Source organism: Nicotiana sylvestris, chromosome 8 (genome assembly GCF_000393655.2).
Source record: "Nicotiana sylvestris chromosome 8, ASM39365v2, whole genome shotgun sequence".
NCBI lineage: Eukaryota > Viridiplantae > Streptophyta > Magnoliopsida > Solanales > Solanaceae > Nicotiana > Nicotiana sylvestris.
In genome coordinates this window covers 96,496,737-96,510,723 of record NC_091064.1, presented here as the reverse complement: position 1 = coordinate 96,510,723, position 13,987 = coordinate 96,496,737, and the positions used below count along the sequence as shown (strand labels likewise).

Here is a 13,987-nt window from a genome sequence, read left to right as displayed (position 1 = left end):
CTATCCAATTAAACCCCTCATATTACTATAATGATTTCGTTAGCAGCCAAACCAACAACATACTTTAATAGGTCACTATGTTCATGTAAATATAGGCTTTAATCTTTATATCTTGCGTCTGTTTTTGGCACGTTTTGTTTTCCTCTTTTTGAGTAATAGACGCAGTGATGATTTTCAATTTTTATGCTAACAACGTTGAGACAATCCACGGGTGATTTTGCAGGTATGACGTGGTTGCCTTCTACTTGTCTGATAAAAATGCAGACTTGAGCCTCAAAATTCTTGTAATCGAACCCGAGTCCTCTTGTTCTTGGAAATCTATTTATGTTTGGTTTAAATTTTAGCCCAAGCTTCATGCCAAAAGAATGAGATGTCAGAGAAGATGGGTGGCTTTTCTTCTTCAATAAGGTCATGATTTCAAAACCAAATTACTTGGTTGATAGATATATGGATAGAAAATTTTCTGATTTTATGTAAACCCAAAATCAATCTATATATACAATCGTTTCTGTTATAATGGGTAAGGAGTAAGAAAAAAAAAAGTAGAAGAATTAAAGGAAAAGGAAATGGAAAAGAGAAGAGGAAAATTAGAGAAGATGTTCATGAAAGTTGATTCCACTCATTTAGGGTTTTTTTTTTTATAAAAAGAGCTGACTTGGGTCGGGTTATGGGTAGAGGGGAATTGAATCAGGTAAAAAAAGGGGATGGGTCTCTTTAATCCACGTGGTATTCCGTCCAAGAAAGGGGTATATTTGAATGATAGTATAACGGTATGGGTCGAAATAACCAAATAGTATAACAGAAGATATTTTTAAACCTTTTTCGATAGTACAAGATATATTTGATCATTTTCCGTTAAGGATAACTAATGTTAGTAGAGGGCAATAAAAATATAGCATAAGAGTTTATTTGTTTCCAAATTAAAATTTAAACTCTTACCAAGCTTGGATCTATTGTAGAGGTGCAAGATGTAGGCAAATTCTTAGCCGACCTCTTAAACAAAAGGAAAAAAGAAATATTAAAGCAATCAAAACTGCTTATTAATTAAGCGTGTTGTATATCTTACTAAAACGAAAAAGACAATGAGACTCACATGTAAATTAACGACTCTGTTATACTCATCTTGAATATCTGAAGTACCAGAGATTGTCTTCCTGCATAAATCATGAAGTGCTAGAGTTCCAATTGCATAGATATAAATCAATAAGACGAACATCATTTAATTTCTTAAGTGATCACTTAATGCATAGCAAGAAGAGCTCACGTGTTAATGAAGAAGCCTGCATCCGCAACGCACTTTACTCTCGCATCAACAGGAAAGAAGGATTTGAACTTGTCACAGTTGTAGCCAATCCTCCAGTTAAAGTTCCGCTTAGGATTGCCTGATCACGTATTACATTTTGATTTTTCAAGATGTAGCCAACTGGGAAAAATCTTGTAAAGGATGAAATAGTAGTATGTGACTTGTCTTATGCTGTATATATGGGGTTAGAGAGTGAATTCAGTTCTATCTTACATTTTCAGCAGTTTGCATTCCTTTTCTGGATAAATTATTCATAATGGCTCTGAAGATTCTTGCTCCTCTATAATAAAGTTTGGTATCCTAACATAGTTAGACTTTTTCAAATCAGTAAAGTTTTAACTTTTATGTAAAGCAATATAAATAGCACTCAAAATAATTTTCCAACAAATTAAAGAGATATATGTACTACTACTTACAGGGTCAACATCTTCAACATGATCCATCACAATATCTAACCCTCACTCTATTCCAATTGTAAAAGTTTACCAACTCAAATTTTACAATTAGTAACTGCTTAAAATACACATACAAAGAAAAAGAACAATTGTAAATAAGTAACTGAAATATGAGCTTAGTTCACCTGGATTAGTTCTGGGATCGTTATGAAGAATCCCCGAAAACTTAGCTTCTGGCGGCTGCATCTTTGTGGAAGAACCTAAGTCGCTAGTTGAACGACTACGGCAATCCGAGATGCTCTGGCACCGACCACCCCCCTGAAGATATGAATTTATCCAGAGTTATCAATAAGGAAAAGAAAATGAATAAAAGGAAGAAGTAAAAGAAAAAAACTAACATCAATGGCGATGATCCAGCTGTGAAGTCCGCTACCATATCCTGATCAAGATGATATGCCGGGGGGCTCCCATCTAGGCACACTGTTTATGACTCAAAAATAAATAAATTAGTTAGTATACATGTGATTATCTTGTCTCCGTTGCTTAATGTATTATACCTGCGCCTTCAGCAGTGGCACTGTGAAGTATGGTGATGTTGACTATCAGTTCTTGTGGTGGTTGTGCCATAATATCTGTCAACATTGCTGAAAACACCAGCAAAGCTAAGAAAAAGGTTGTCATCCTGCAAACATTCAAATAAACAGTTGTTGGTTCGTGCTTGTAATAATGCATAACGTAAAAAATGTTAGGGATATAGTAGATATGTCCTAGATCCAATCTCATATTTGATTATTTGAACATTTTTTGTGAATGTTATTTAATATAAAAATATATGGCATTTGATATTCTTTTATATATCATAGTTATTATTAATTATTTGATTAATTTGATAAAGTCCTTGATTAAATTTTGAGATTTGTCATCGTGATAGAGATCATGATAATGATAGCAAAGTCTCCTACAATTAATCTAAATTTGTTCTTGATCGTAGGATTATTAATTTGGACATTAGTAATCCGGTTAGATCAATATTTATGTGATCGTCTTTATTGGATAAAGATTAGTTGATCTCATTAACTAAATCACATAGATAGATGATGCATATAGAGATATGATCATTGAACCGACTCATTGGATAATTCCTAATGGTTAGAATTACCATAAACTGTCAATAGGATATTCTCTTGAAGAATGTGATGTAAGAGTTTCCTTTGACCTGAGATCGTCATAGTAATTGACAAGTTATTTATTGTGCTTTGATACCAGACACATATGGCCCCAGGGCGATAGTTGAAAGGATATTGGGTACGATTAAATACTTGTAGAATTCGTGATTGATCAAGATGGAATCTGTCAACTCTTGGTAATGAGTTTAAGCTCCATGTTATCATGAATTATAAATGATCAAACTAAGACCTTGGCCAGGGCAATTGAATGAAAGAAGAAATGAGTTTCTTAGGTCATTCGATGGTCGATTATATTTGACATGAACACATAGTTGGTCGCCTATTAGGATTTGACAGTTGAACCATATCCTAGGGTGATCCAGAGCTATAAGGACAGAAGGAATTACTACACTATTCTTCTACTGGTTCTTGAGAGTAAATTGTATACTTCATATTATCCGGTCGTTAAGGAGTGTTGCTAGACGCCACCCTTGATTAGTATATTAATGTGATCAATTTACTACCGGTTTAGTATTGAACCTATGGGGTCGCACACTAACGAGTGTTCTGATCTTTGCTAAAGGATTGGTTACTTTATTATTTGTTAATTAAATTAAAGAATTTAATTAGTTAAATAAATTTAGTTATTAGTCCAAATGAAATATTATTATATTCTTTGTTAGCACAGAGGATATAATTAATATTGTGAACAAATTGAAGTTTCTATTTAGAATAGAAAATAAATTATTTTTCTTGGTTGAAATATATTTGAGATATATATAATATGAATTAATATTGATTTATATAAAAGTTATATATATAAAATATTAATTAATTTACCAATTTGGAATTGGATAGGAAAAGAGGACGTATGAATTGAATCCAACCAACTCCAACATTAAGTTGGATTGGTTCGGCAGTCATGTTTAGTTAAAACGTGATTTCCGAATTTCCATACAATTCGATTGTGATTTATTTTGGAATAAATTTTTACCCTAAATAAATTATTACCTCAATCAAATAGGAAAAAGGTTTATAGGTGATGCTATATAAAGGATGATGGAACAAAAATTTGCACAATTTTTTTCTTGAGAAGAAAACTCACTTTGTGAAAGTGAGAGTGCAATACAAAGCCAAGAGAGAAAATACAATTGCAAGAAAAGTGTTTCTTGTTCTTCTAACATTGAGTTGAGATTTCAACACAATATTTTTCGTTCAATTTTGTTCACGGGTTTCATTGATCAAAGAGTTGATAGCAAGGATCGGTCTCGGTGTGGATATGCATAGACTCTTCGCTCTATCGAAGAAATTTTGAAACGAGACTCTCTTCACCAAGTTTGTCTTTGATCCAATCTTTGACATGTAAATAAATTTTAAATACGAAAAGATCTGCCTAGGATTGTTATTGTCTTCCGCTGCGTGTTACGAACACCTATACGCAATCCTTCAGTGGTATCAGAGCCATGGTTTATTGTGTCTAAAATTTATTTACGAAATATTTTAATATTATATTTGAAGAGTTCAAACCATAATACATGTGTCTTGTGCAATAGTCAAATCATTTGAATGTTGATATTATTTTATTATGGATAAAATATGTATTCATATAACTATTGAGATAGTTCATAACTTGAATTTGAAATTTTGTATTAGATACGATGGGAATCTATAATAGGTTACATGATTCTATTGTTATTTTTAATTGCTATTAGTTCATGAGATGTTAATTAATAATGATATTCTGGCATGAATTATTTTTTTGTGATATATGTGATATATAGATTAAACATGTTAGAAGAATGTTGAATTTTATTTTTATGTCACGTGCTTGTTCATTACATAATTTTAAATTATTTATTACATGTGATGTAAATCAATTTAGGACTAAGCATGTAGACAACTTGAACTAAATTCACATGCTATAAAAGATTTGATCTTCATGTTGTTAAAACTTTATTTTAGTAACAATTCCATCTTACTAAAATTTGAGTTCTTAAATAATAAAATATAAGATATTTTATTATAAGAGTTATCCATCAAGGTAAATAATTTTACTTATTTCTTGTTTATAAGGAGCGACCTGACTACCAGGAGACTTATAGTTTGAGAATATGTTAAAATTATTTATTGATTAGATGTATGGATTGAAAGAATTATTCAATTTTACACTAAACGCCTGGACCACCTGGGAGTTATAAAATTTAATAAGTTCTTTGCTATCATGATGGTTGAACTCAACTATGCCAATAGGATCGACCTGACTACCAGGGGGCTATTTGACATAGAGCTATTTAAGAAAATTGTATGGGGATACAATTGGTAAGAGTACCTACCTTTAAAATATATGTGAGAAACAACTTGACTTCCAAGGGGCTCATACAATGTTAAAGGATTAATTTACTCCACTAATAGAAATAAAGATTTCGTAAACTATAATGAGGGTAAATAGTTTAAAATAATTAGTGGAAATATTATTTAGATAAAAGTCCATGTCTTTATGATATATGCAAATATGTTCTTATATTATTTCCTTTTCTTTTCTATATTTTAGATTTCTCAATATGTCTGTTATATCACTGCGCGAAACACTTGAGACCAACAAGTTGGTAGGACCAAACTTTGATGACTGGTATAGAAATTTGAGAATTGTTCTCATGCATGAAAAGCTCATTGATGTGATCGATAAGCCTGCAAAGATAATCCCACCAGAGAATGATGTTCAAGGCACCAAGGTTTATCAGAAATACTTGGAAGAATGCCTTGCTATTAAACACATCATTCTCGCTTCTATGAGTTCTGAACTCCAGAGGAAACATCAGAATATGGATCCAATTGCAATCATTGAATATCTTAAGAAGATGGTTGATACACAATTGGACATTGAAAACTCTCCAGTTGTACCCCTTGTCAATTATATGATTGTTCTTACAGAAGAACATGAGAAGTTGGGGTACAAGCTTGGTAAAGAGCTTTATGAAGATTTGATCTTGCAACCAGTATATGATGCTGAATGTTTTCACTGTAAGAAGAAATGACATTGGAAGAGAAACTGCAAGGAGTATCTTGCAACACTAAAGGACAAGAAACAAGGTGAGACATTAATAAAAAATGTTTTCAATGTTTCTTTAGCTACTACTAATTCTTCACTGTGGGTATTAGATACTGGCAGTGGTTATAACATCTGTAATATGTTGCAAGGGTTCAAGGTAAGTAGGAGGCTAAAGAAAGGAGAAGTTAATCTACAAGTTGGAAATGGTGCAAAAGTTGCGGCCGTAACTGTAGGATCAATTTCTTTAATAATGCCTACGGGCAAAGTACTTATGTTGGATGATTGTTATTATGTTCCTAAATTTGTTTCGAACATAATTTCAGCTTCTATGTTAGACTAACGTGGTTTTCGCATTAATATAGGCAATGGTATTTGCTCTATTTATTATAGTGATAATTTATATGTGAACGGCTATCTCCAACATGACGTTTATGTCTTACCTAATGTGAATGCTAATTCGATTATGCATGTTTCAAGTCTTAAGAGGAAAAGAGATGATCAAGTAAATCATGCATACCTTTGGCATTGTAGGCTTGGTCATATTGGAGAGAAAAGAATTAACAAGTTGTACAAGGAAGGGTACCTTGACAAATATGATTTTGAATCATATCCAACTTGTGAATCTTGTCTCAAAGGAAAAATGACCAAATCTCCATTTACTGGAAGTGGAGAAAGAGCTTCTGAATTATTGGGACTAATTCATACAGATGTTTGTGGGCCCATGAAAATTCAAGCTAGAGGTGGATATTCTTACTTCATCACCTTCACTGATGATATGTCAAGATATGGATTTGTGTATCTTATGAAACACAAGTCTGAATCTTTTGAAATGTTCAAAAGGTTCCGTAGTGAAGTTGATAAGCAGACTGGTAAAAGTATCAAAGTACTAAGGTCTGATAGAGGTGGAGAATATCTTAGTGAAGATTTTACCAGATATCTCAAAGAGAATGGGATTCTCTCACAGTGGACACCTCGAGGAACACCGCAACATAATGGTGTGTCTGAAAGGAGAAATCGAGCCTTATTAGATATGGTGAGATCTATGATGGGGTTCACCGATCTTCCAATAAATTTATGGGGATATGCTTTGGAAGCAGCAACATACTTACTTAATAAAGTTCCCACTAAGTCAGTCTCTACAACACCATAGGAGATATGGAAAGGATGTAAGCCTAACCTTAAACATATTAAAGTTTGGGGTTGTCCAGCTTATGTTAAGAGACTACAGTCTGATAAACTTGACTCAAGATCTGATAAGTGTAGATTCATTGGGTACCACAAGGAAACAATGGGATATTATTTCTATCACCCATCTGATCATAAAGTGTTTGTGACCAGAGGAGCAACCTTTTTGGAAAGGGAATTTCTTTTAGAAGGAAATTATAATGGAAAAATAGAACTTGATGAAGTTCAAGAAACTAATGAATCAACACAATGTAAAGATCATGAGACCCAAGTTGAAGAACCTTTATTGGATGTTTTGAAGTTGCCAAGGAAGTTTCCATCTTCAACGGTTGAAGTTCAAGAACTAAATGAAGTTCAAGAACAGGTTAATGAACCAGTTCCAAACCAAATTGAACAATAACCAAATCCAACACAAGGTGAACAGGTTATACAAGTACCTCTTAGAAGGGCTACACGAGAACGTCATATACCAACTAGATTAAATTTAATAGTACAAGATGATGTATCAAATGAGGTTGATCATAATAATGATGACCCTAAGACCTATGAAGAGACTATACAAAGTTCTGATTATGAGAAGTGGCAAAAGGCCATGGAATCCAAAATGGAATCTATGAAGGAAAATAAAGTATGGATTTTAGTTGAACTTTCAAAGGATATAAAACTTATAGGTTGTAAATGGGTTTTTAAGAAAAAGATTGGAGCAGACGGAAAGGTGGAGACCTACAAAGCCCGTCTTGTTGCCAAGGGATATCGCCAGAAAGAAGGAGTCGACTATGACGAGACTTTCTCTCCCGTGGCAATGCTCAAATCAATTCGGATTTTGCTTGCTATAGCAGCATACTATAATTATGAAATATGGCAAATGGATGTGAAAACAACTTTCCTTTATAGTGAGCTAGAAGAGGATGTGTACATGACACAACCTGAAGGTTTCACATCTTCGTCTGATCATAATAAAATTTGTAAGCTACAAAGATCCATTTATGGACTAAATCAAGCTTCTCAAAGTTGGAATATTCGATTTAACAAGACAATTGAAAAGTTCAATTTTGTTAGATGCGAAGAAGAACCGTGTGTATACAAAAAAGTTAGTGGGAGCACAATTATATTCTTAGTGTTGTATGTTGATGATATATTGCTCATAGGGAATGACATACCAGCATTGCAAAGTACCAAGATTTGGCTATCTGAACAGTTTTCCATAAAAGACTTGGGAGAAGAAGCTTATATATTAGGAATAAAGATCTATAGAGATAGATCTAGGAAGCTGCTTGGACTTTCCCAGTCTTTGTACATTGATACCATCTTAAAGAGGTATAACATGGATAATTCCAAAAGAGGTTATCTACCGATAGGCACTGGAATATCTCTCAGTAGGGAGGATTGTCCTAAAACACCTAAAGAGAGAGAACGCATGAGTAGGATCCCATACACTAGTGCAGTGGGAGCTATCATGTATACCATGACATGTACACGTCCTGATGTAGCTTATGCACTTGGAGTGACTAGCCGATATCAGGCAAATCCTGGTGAGGAACATTGGAAGGTGGTGAAGACCATTCTTAAGTACTTAAGAAGGAGTAAAGACCAATTCCTCATCTATGGGGATTCTGAGTTGAAACTTGAAGGTTATACTGATGCAAGTTTCTCTTCAGATAGAGATGATAGCAAATCTATTTCTAGTTATGTATTCACCTTAAATGGTGGTGCAGTGAGTTGGAAAAGTTCCAAACAAGCTACAGTAGCTGATTCAGTGACTGAAGCAGAATATATAGCAGCTAGTGAAGCTGCTAAGAAAAATGTATGGATGAAAAAGTTCTTAACTGAACTTGGTGTGGTTCCTTCAATAGAAAGTACAATTTCATTGTTGTGTGACAACACTGGAGCCATTGCTCAAGTAAAAGAACCAAAATCACACCAAAAATCCAAATACGTTCTGCCAAGGGATCACTTGATAAGAGAAATCATTGAACGTGGAGACATCTAGATTCAAAAGGTTGATGGAAAGGAATGCTCCATACCCACTCACTAAAGCTCACGGTACAAAGGAGTTTGACAAGCACAAGTGAAAATTGGGAATGAAGTATAAGAGCGATTGGCTCTAGCGCAAGTGGGAGATTGTTAGGGATATAGTAGATATGCCCTAGATCCAATCTCATATTTGATGATTTGGACATATTTTTGTGAATGTTATTTGATATAAAAATATATGGCATTTGATATTCTTTTATATACCATAGTTATTATTAATTATTTGATTAATTTGATAAGATCCTTGATTAAATTTTGAGATTTGTCATCGTGATAGAGATCATGATAATGAGAGCAAAGTCTCTTACAATTTAATCTAAATTTGTTCTTGATCGTAGGATTATTAATTTGGACATTAGTAATCCGGTTAGATCAATATTTATGTGATCGTCTTTATTGGATAAAGATTAGTTGATTTCATTAACTAAATGACATAGATAGATGATGCATATAGAGATATGATTATTGAACCGACTCATTGGATAATTCCTAATGGTTAGAATTACCATAAACTGTCAATAGGATATTCTCTTGAAGAATGTGATGTAAGAGTTTCCTTTAACCTGAGATCGTCATAGTAATTGACAAGTTATTTATTGTGCTTTGATACCAGACACATATGGCCCCAGGGCGATAGTTGAAAGGATATTGGGTACGATTAAATACTTGTAGAATTCGTGATTGATCAAGATGAAATCTGTCAACTCTTGGTAATGAGTTTAATCTCCATGTTGTCATGAATTATAATTGACCAAACTAAGACCTTGGCCAGGGCAATTGAATGAAAGAAGAAATGAGTTTCTTAGGTCATTCGATGGTCGATTATATTTGACATGAACACATAGTTGGTCGCCTATTAGGATTTGACAGTTGAACCATATCCTAGGGTGATCCAGAGCTATAAGGACAGAAGGAATTACTACATTATTCTTCTACTGGTTCTTGAGAGTAAATTGTATACTTCATATTATCCGGTCGTTAAGGAGTATTGCTAGACGCCACCCTTGAATAGTATATTGATGTGATCAATTTACTACCGGTTTAGTATTGAACCTATGGGGTCACACACTAACGAGTGTTCTGATCTTTGCTAAAGGATTAGTTACTTTATTATTTGTTAATTAAATTAAAGAATTTAATTAGTTAAATAAATTTAGTTATTAGTCCAAATGAAATATTATTATATTCTTTGCTTAGCACAGAGGATATAATTAATATTGTGAACAAATTGAAGTTTCTATTTAGAATAGAAAATAAATTATTTTTCTTGGTTGAAATATATTTGAGATATATATAATATGAATTAATATTGATTTATATAAAATATTAATTAATTTACCAATTTGGAATTGGATAGGAAAAGTCCATAAAAGGACGTATGAATTGAATCCAACCAACTCCAACATTAAGTTGGATTGGTTCGGCAGTCACGTTTAGTTAAAACGTGATTTCCGAATTTCCATACAATTCGACTGTGATTTATTTTGGAATAAATTTTTACCCTAAATAAATTATTACCTCAATCAAATAGGAAAAATGTTTATAGGTGATGCTATATAAAGGGTGATGGAACAAAAATTTGCATAATTTTTTTTCTTGAGAAGAAAACCCAATTTGTGAAAGTGAGAGTGCAATACAAAGCCAAGAGAGAAAATACAATTGCAAGAAAAGTGTTTTTTGTTCTTCTAACTTTGAGTTGAGATTTTTGTGAAAAATTTCAACACAATATTTTTCGTTCAATTTTGTTCACGGGTTTCATTGATCAAAGAGTTGATAGCAAGGATTGGTCTCGGTGTGGATACGCATAGACTCTTCGCTCTATCGAAGAAATTTTGAAACGACTCTCTTCACCAGGTTTGTCTTTGATCCAATCTTTGACATGTAAATAAATTTTAAATACAAAAAGATCTGCCTAGGATTGTTATTGTCTTCCGCTGCGTGTTACGAACACCTATATGCAATCCTACAAAAAATTGTTCTGTTAATATAATACATTTGGTCTTCTTATAAAGGCTGGTGAGAGAAAGCAATTATAGTAGACTGTAGAAGCAAGTAGAGGTGAATCAGTTGGTCTGATAGTGTTCGACTCTATTAATAATGCCAGTAACCATTTTGCTTGCTTCCAGGCGAGGGTTCTAAAATGTGGAGAAAATAAAATTTCTCTGTTGGGAGATTAGCTCCATGCATGTGCCAATCTCCATCACTTCTTTACTTTTCGTCTCAAACAAATCACATGGTTTTCTCTTGTCATATTTGGCAGTAGAAATTAATATCTTCCATAACCATCTTCTTTTCTTGGCAGACAAAACTAAATCTTTTTCTTGTATTATCTTTTTCAAACAATTCGCATGGGTTACTCTTGCTATTTGGCAGTAGAAATTAATCTTTTCCATAACCATCTTCTTTTCTTGGCAGTGAAATTTTACTCTCTTCACTTCTTTTATCTTCTTCAAACAATCACATGGGTTACTCTTGCTAATTGGCAGTAGAAATTAAATATCCCGTAGCCTTCTTCTTTTCTTGGTGCTATTTCGCAGTAGTAATTATAATTTCCCATTGCCTTCTTCTTTTCTTGGCAGTGAAAAATAAATAACTCTCTTAACTTCTTGTCTTCTCTCTTTGAACATTCACATATTTTGCTCTTGCTACTCCATTTGGCAGTAGAAATTCAAATTTCACATAACCTTCTTCTTCTCTTGGCAGTGAAAAATAACTCTCTTTTCTTCTCTTTTTGAACAATTCACATGGGTCCGTCTAGCTATTTTCCGATGCTTTTTATACAGCTACTAGTGTAGTTTAATGTGCTAATATCCAGTTTTTTTAACCATTCTTTCGAGATAAGCAGTCAATGATTATTGCATAAAGTTAAATGTAATTGTTGAGTTTAACTTCTACACAGTGATAGTTTAAAATCTTGAAATGTGAATATAATAAACTTGTTTTCCATTTGTTTACATTAGTTCAAGAACTAGAATATTAATTTAGTACAAGTATTAGATCATAAACACATTGATGTACTTTGGAAGATACAATGTCTAGTAGTGTCATCCATGTGTCACACCTCCCTTTTTTCACACCCCGAGAGTATATAAGGGAGTTTTTCCAATTTAAGTGACATTATGAGTTGAGATTATTTATTTAATTCTTAGAGTCGCCACTTGGAATATTTTAATTGGTGTCCCAAGTCACTGGTTTATTTTAAATCCCAAATCGAGGAAATTTCGACTTTCCTTTTGAAGTCTGCGAACTAGAAATTCTAGATAAGGAATTTTGTTAACCCGGGAGAAGGTGTTAGGTATTCTCGGGTTCCGTGATTCTAGCACGATCGCTTAGCAATTTATACTTGGCTTAATTGTTTAACTACTCATTTTTAAGACCTATGTGCAGTTATCTTTTTACCGCTTTTAAATCACTTGAATTATTCGTAATTAAAGAATTGAGTTACGCGTACGTATACTCTTTTCTTTTGGCACGTAAAAATCATACCACGCGAACGTGTCCACGATTAATAACGCTTTTGTTGATTTATTATGAGAGTTTGGTTGAAGGTACGCGAACGCATCCCTCGAGTCTTTTTAGAGTTAAATTTGCAATTATATTACGCGAACGTATATATAATCGCAATACTAATCTAAATCGGGCCTAAAACAAACTACGGTAGTTCAAATTAGTAACAAAGTTTGCGAGGGCCATGAGAAATTCAATTGATGGCACGCCCTGATTTTAAAAAAGTTATTATTAATTAAATGAGGGTCATGGACTTAGGGGGTTTTATTTAACATGGCACACCTCAATTTTACAAATTTGATTAGGTTTAAGAGGGCCATATGTTATGGGTTGTAAAACATGGCACACCTCAAATGGTTTTTTTTAGAAGAAACTTATTCAATTAAGGTCATCTATGATATCCCTATTTGGGACTAATTAAAACTTAACCAAGGCTCACTAGTTATGAAGGGTCTTTAATTGTTTTGAGACAAGGAGAAGTGGGCCAGTAACAGCCTGCTCATGAGCTAGCTTTGAGAGCTAAAATTGGGCTCACGAATGACCCAGAAATCAGAAGGGAATTTGGGGACGCTATTGCTGGTTTCGAGTCAAACAATCCACATTGGGTTCAACTTTTAGGCAGGCCCAAATGGCTATATTCTCTAACTTTTCTTTTGGGCCTATCTACCTTTAAAACTAACGAAAATTAAACAACAGCTCTCTATCAAAATAAAATCAGAGATCTGGAAATCAAATTGCTATTCCATTTTTGATAATTGAATACATGAACACAAGAGAAGCACATATTTGAGTCATGATTTATAGATAAAAAGTAAACATCTAAACTTGGGTTCACGACCCAGGCCCAATGGCCCAGGTCCAGGCTCATTTGGCAGGCCAAATTCAACTGGGCCTCATGCTCAAATCCTCTTCACCCTTTGCGGATTGAGGCTTTCAATTTAGCCCATTGGGCGGTTTTAAAAATGTGATAATACCCAGATATACTCTTCATGCTTTTGTCCAAAAACAAATCAGTAAAGAAAAGAATGGAACTCAAGCCTTAAATTATTACAGTCCTTAAAAGAAAATTCTTCGAATTAATACATGGCAACCTATTAATACATAAATACTGATGCTAATAATTAATCTATTACAGATTCTACACGAATAATGTCCTGAAGAATTCCTCCTCTTTTGGACATGGTTTGTCCATTAGAACTTGGTTCTCTCTTGTGTTAAACTTCAATTTCCAGCTTTCAAAACCTGCTGATTTGGCCAATAAATGGCCAAATCTGCAGGTATCAGCTTATAACAAAACAAACAAAGGATAAAACAAAAGGATTTGGGTAAAGAGGAAATTGTATGCTTA

General features: G+C 33.5%; 1 pseudogene; it reads right to left on the bottom strand.

Moving 5' to 3' along the window:
* Window positions 1–714: 714 nt before the first annotated feature.
* Window positions 715–2,379, bottom strand: LOC104240485 (pectin acetylesterase 8-like; annotated as a pseudogene).
* Window positions 2,380–13,987: the final 11,608 nt, after the last annotated feature.